Source organism: Dasypus novemcinctus, chromosome 2 (assembly GCF_030445035.2).
Source record: "Dasypus novemcinctus isolate mDasNov1 chromosome 2, mDasNov1.1.hap2, whole genome shotgun sequence".
Classification (NCBI taxonomy): Eukaryota; Metazoa; Chordata; class Mammalia; order Cingulata; family Dasypodidae; genus Dasypus; species Dasypus novemcinctus.
The window spans coordinates 188,462,050-188,468,144 of record NC_080674.1 but is presented as its reverse complement, the minus strand read 5'-3'; positions in this window follow the sequence as shown (position 1 = coordinate 188,468,144).

The following is a 6,095-nucleotide window of genomic DNA, read 5'->3' as shown; positions in this document are numbered from 1 at the left end:
TACCAAGTCCATGTTAATGGGAAAAAACAGTCTCTTCAACAAATGGTGCTGGGAGAGCTAAATATCTATAACCAAAAGAATGAAAGAAGACTTTCATTTCACTCCTTATACAAGAAGCAACTCAAAATGTTTCAAACACCTAAATATAAAAGCCAGGACCATAAAACTACTGGAAGAAAATGTAGGGAGACATCTTCAAGACCTTGTAGTAGGTAGTGGTTTCTTGGACCTAATACCCAAAGCATGCACAATGAAAGAAAAAATTAAACACTTCTGCACTTCACAGGACTTTGTCAAAAGGTTGAAAAGGCAGCAGACTCAATGGGAGAATATATTTGGAAATCACATGTCTGATAAAGGTTTAAATCCATGATATATAAAGACATGTTACAACTCAACAACAAAAAGACAAACAACCCAATTGAAAAATGGGCAAAAGACTTGAAGAGACATTTGTCCAAAGAAGAAATACAAATGGTAAAAAACAACAACAACAAAAAACCATACATGAAAAAATGCTCAACATCACTAATGATTAGGGAAATGCAAATCAAAACTTACAATGAGATATTTCACAACTACCAAAATGGCCACTATTAAAAAGATGGAGGGGAAGCGGACTTGGCCCAGTGGTTAGGGCGTCCGTCTACCACATGGGAGGTCCGCGGTTCAAACCCCGGGCCTCCTTGACCCATGTGGAGCTGGCCCATGTGCAGTGCTGATGTACGCAAGGAGTGCCGTGCCACGCAGGAGTGGCCCCTGCGTAGCGGAGCCCCATGCGCAAGGAGCGCGCCCCGTAAGGAGAGCCGCCCAGCACGAAGGAAAGTGCAGCCTGCCCAAGAATGGCGCTGCACACACGGAGAACTGACACAACAAGATGACGCAACTAAAAGAAACACAGACTCCCGGTGCCACTGATAAGGATAGAAGCCGTCACAGAAGAACATGCAGTGAATGGACACAGAGAGCAGATAACTGGGGGGGGGGGGCGGGGCGGGAGGGAAAAAAAAAAGATGGAGAACTACAACTGCTGGAGAGCATATGGAAAGATAGGAACACTTACAGAATGGTACAGCCACTGTGGAAGACTGGCAGTTCCTAAAGAAGTTGAATATAGGAAAGTGGATTTGGCGCAACTGATAGAGCTTCTGCCTACCACATGGGAGGTTCAGGGTTCAAACCCAGGGCCTCCTGACCTGTGTGGTGAGCTGGCCCACCCTCAGTGCTGATGTGCACAAGGAGTGCCGTGCCACACGGGGGTGTCCCCCACGTAGGGGAGCCCTACGCACAAGGAGTGTGCCTCATAAGGAGAGCCACCCTGTGCAAAAAAGGTGCAGCCTGCCCAGGAGTGGTGCCGCACACACGGAGAGCTGACGCAGCAAGATGACGCAACAAGAAGAGACACAGATTCCTGGTGCCACTGACAAGAATACAAGTGGACACAGAAGAAAACACAGTGAATGGACACAGAGAGCAGATAACTGGGGGGAAAGGGAGAGAGTGAGAGAGAGAGACAGAAAGAAGTTGAATATAGACTTGCCACATGACCTTGCAATACCACTACTGGGTATATACCCAGAAGAACTGAAAGCAGTGACACAAATAGGTATCTGCACACCTATGTTCATAGCGGGCTTATTCATAATTGCCAACCCAGGTGTCCATCAACCAATGACCGGATAAACAAACTGTGGTTTATTCACACAATGGAGTATTTTACAGCTCTAAGAAGAAACGAAGTCATAAAGCATATGACAATATGGATGAACCTGGAGGACATTATTTTGAGCAAAGCAAGCCAGACACAAAAGGACAAATACTGTATGATTGCTCTACTATGAACCAAATATATTGTGTAGCATATTGTATGACTCAAAATATAAAAATTTGTATGTATCTAGTACATTTGAGAATGCATGTTTTTATCAAACTGTATTTATTTTAAAATTATTGTTTATGTTTAATTATTAAGTGTACAAAATAAAGTTTTAAAAAATCCACTTTTATTCTTAGCACTTCAATTTCATGACACATAAAAACAATACGAAATTCAAATATCAGCATCCATAAATCAAGTTTTTACTTCTGTCAATTAAAAAGGCATGGAGGGGGAAGAGGACTTGGCCCAGTGGTTAGGGCGTCCTTCTACCTCCTTGACCTGTGTGGAGCTGGCCCATGTGCAATGCTGATGCTCGCAAGGAGTGCCCTGCCACGCAGGGGTGTCCCCCACGTAGGGGAGTCCCACGCGCAAGGAGTGCGCCCTGTAAGGAGAGCCGCCCAGTGCAAAAGAAAGTGCAGCCTGCCCAGGAGTGGTGCTGCACACATGGAGAGCCGACACAGCAAGATAATGCAACAAAACGAGACACAGATTTCCGGTACCGCTAACAAGAATACAAGCAGTCACAGAAGAACACATAGTGAATGGACACAGAGAGCAGACAACTGGGGGTGGGGAATGGGGAAGGGGAGAGAAATAAAAAATAAATCTTTAAAAAAAAAAAGGCATGAAAGAAAGCGGCTGTGGCTCAGTCAGTTGGGCTCCTGTCTACCATATGGGAGGCCCTGGGATGCGAACCCAAGGCCTCCTTGTGAAGGCAAGCTGGCCCACGCGTCAGGGAGAGCTGACAGCCCATGCGCCATGGAGAGCTGGCACAGCAAGATGACGCAACAAAGGGAGCCAAGCAGATACAGAAAAAATGCACAGCAAATGGACATAGAGAAGAGACAGAAAAGAATGGAACAAGCCGCAAGGGGGAATAAATAAATAAATAAATCTTTTTTTTTAAAAAGGCATGGAAATTTGTTACCTAAGTACCTACCTAATATCCTCATTTTGCCTCTTGGCCCACAAAGCCTAAAATATTTACTATCTGATCCTTTACAGGATGACCTCTGCTCTAAAACAGTCACCTATTCCCTTAACTCCAACACAATGGCTGGAAGTTGGATTTTTTTTTATCATGGAGGCTGAGCCCAAATCCCAGCTCTGCCAATTCCCATCTCTGGGATTCTGAACAAGGCGTTTTCCCTATTTGGGCCTCAGTTTTCGTCACCTGAAAATGGGGCCAGCCCTCATTCACAAGGGTCAGGAGAGTGAGGTAACAGAGGGGAAAGCCCACAGCAGGCCATCAGAGCAGGTCACGGACTCTTTTCTCTCCAGCGTCCAATCGGTCTCCCACGTGTGGCACCCCGAGCAGCTCCTGCCGACCTACGTCTCCCAGTGCCTGGTCCCGGGGAGGCCGCCCCCACCTGCCGTCGCCTTCTCCCAGCCTCCTCAAGGATCTCTGCCTCCGCAGTTCCAAAGGCTGGAGCCCCACATCAACGGGCTTCCACCTCACCTTGGCAGAGCAACCGCCACCTGCCAAGGATGGCCTCCCACCTCCCTGACTCCCCGCAAGACGGCGCCCAGCTCACCCAGCAGGCTTCCTGCTTCCCCCGCCCCCGCAGCACTTCCGGCACGCCCCGAGGGTGATCTGAGCATGCGCCGCTGCGCACGCAGCCTCCAGGTGAAACCCAGGTTCTGGGTCTGCACGTGGTTCATCTCTCTCTGGCTCCAGGCTCCCCAAGTAAGAGCTTCCGCCTGGCCTAGTGATGCCTTGTGCCAGGCCTCCAAGACCACATCCCTGACCTTCCCGACCTCCCACCCTAAATGACAGAAACCTCAGTAATTCCGCGTCATAATGCTGCCCGCTCCCTGTCCCGGGGGAGTTTCCTCGGAGGCAAATTCCCTGCCTCCCTCGCCCAGTGCTTCTGCCCCCTCGTGCCTTGCAGTCATCGTCGCAGCCCGGGTGGGCCTGATCAGAGATTTATGTTGGGCTCTAACGTCTGGCTCACCCATTTGCCTTTGTCACTTCCTGCAAATAAATCTTTTCTTCCAGGGAAAGTGTTCCTTCCAAAATATTGACCCTTTTTGTTGGCTGCTGGTCAGAACGACCTCCAGCAATGAAGAATGATTTCCAGGAATTGGCTTTTCAACAGTGACTCTTGTCCACAATGAATGTCCCTCCACTTTGCCAGTAAAAGTGAAAAGTGGGGACCCTCCCCTCATGGAGGGAGTTGGTGGTTCAGATCCTTCCACCTGAGTTGAAGGGGGCTTCTAGGAGGCACACTCACTGGACAGCTTTCTACATTTCTAACTGTTGTAGAATTTGAGAGAGGTTCAATTATTTGCGTATAGAGAGGCCAGGACTCAGAAATGATTTTGAGAAGGAAAAATGGTTTATTGACGGCTGGCCGAACTCGGGAGCTTTCTGAACAAGATTTTTGAGTCCCTTTTATTTTTTATTTATTTATTTTTAAGATTTATTTTTATTTATTTAATTCCCCTCCCCTCCCCCGGTTGTCTGTTTTCTGTGTCTTTTTGCTGCGTCATTTCTTTGTCCGCTTCTATTGTCGTCAGCGGCATGGGAAGTGTGGGCGGCGCCATTCCTCGGCAGGCTGCTCCCTCCTTCGTGCTGGGCGGCTCTCCTTATGGATGCACTCCTTGCGCGTGGGGCTCCCGTACGCGGGGGACACCCCTGTGTAGCATGGCACTCCTTGCACGCATCAGCACTGCGCATGGCCAGCTCCACACGGGTCAAGGAAGCCCGGGGTTTGAACCGCGGACCTCCCATGTGGTAGACGGACGCCCTAACCACTGGGCCAAAGTCCGTTTCCCAAGTCCCTTTTATACAGGGAGGAAAGGCCAAATGGTTCTTTTGTTTCAGTTCTCAATAGGCTTGAGTTAGCATATTATCTTCCACATCCTAGGTAAGCTTTTAGCATGGACTTCAGACATTCTAGATAAGCTTTTAGCCCATTTGGTTTGCATTTCCCCTGAATATTCAAAGTCTATAGCGTTTGCATTGATAAACTGTTTCCTGGGACTGGAGTCGTTGCCATGGTCACCAAGGGCAGGACTGCAGCCTCTCGTCATCCCACACCTACAAGTCAGGACAGACAGCCTAGGTTAAGGTTATGTCCGAAGAGACAAAGGGCCTCCCACCCATAGCCCACATCATTCTTCCCCTTATGCCAAAGTTTAACTTGCTAAGCTTTGGCATAATTATTGTTGGAGCTATGAGGTGGATGGCTGTTTGTTGCTTTGATTGATTACTTTACTTACCAATCTTTAGTGTAGCATCCAGGACTGTTTTTAGAAGTTTAGAAGTTTTCATTCTGGACAGCAGAATCCTGGGACTGGGGGCCCCCTGCAGTCATCCTGGGGACACCAGCATTCATGTGGATTTCCAATCAGCCTCCAGATCCATCTATTAATTTTGTTTTACCCTTAAAGAGTTTACACATTTAATCTTAAAGGGGTGCTGAAGGGAGATGATCTCTTTTCTGTAACTGCTTCCTGCTGGCCATGGGCTGTAGTCATTGCCTAACAAGGTGTAAAACTCTTATTTTATTTTAACTGGAGGAAGATGGATCTGGCATTCTGTACGAAGTTGGATGACATTTTCATATGATTAATAAGATGTTCACTCTGAAAGAAACAAACTTAATTAAAAAATTTGAAATACCCATTTTTAAAAGAGGACATTGGATTACAGAGGTAGACAAGGTTAGGTGCTTATAAAGATGGCACTCCTTTTTAAAAGCTGGTGGGAACAGTATATCTATATATATAAACACTTTTTCTTTTTTAGTTTTTTTAAATTAATTTATTTTTTAATTCATTTTTTTAAATATTACATTAAAAAAATATGAGGTCCCCATGTACCCGCCACCCCCCTATACTTTTTCTGTTATTTATTTTTAGAGAGAAATTGCAATAAATACTTAGCTTTGTTGGAGACACATTTCAAGCTGTTTAATGATTGGCACTCATGTGCTCTGTCAGATGCTCCTGGTGCACTGGTACACTTTGGGCAATTGGTTTCATTCACGATTAGTATACCAAGCTGGAAATTTTCTTAGTTTTTAGCTGTGGGAGTGATCAGAACTACAGAATAAAGGTTTTTTTACATTTTGGTTTTAATTGTACAATTTCTAGTAATATTGACTTGTTTAATAGGTGGCTCATTATTAGCAAGCAAGCCTCATTTTTGCTACACAGTAGAGTACAGTAGAATATAGTAAGTTTACTGAGCCTGGCTGAGACTGCCACC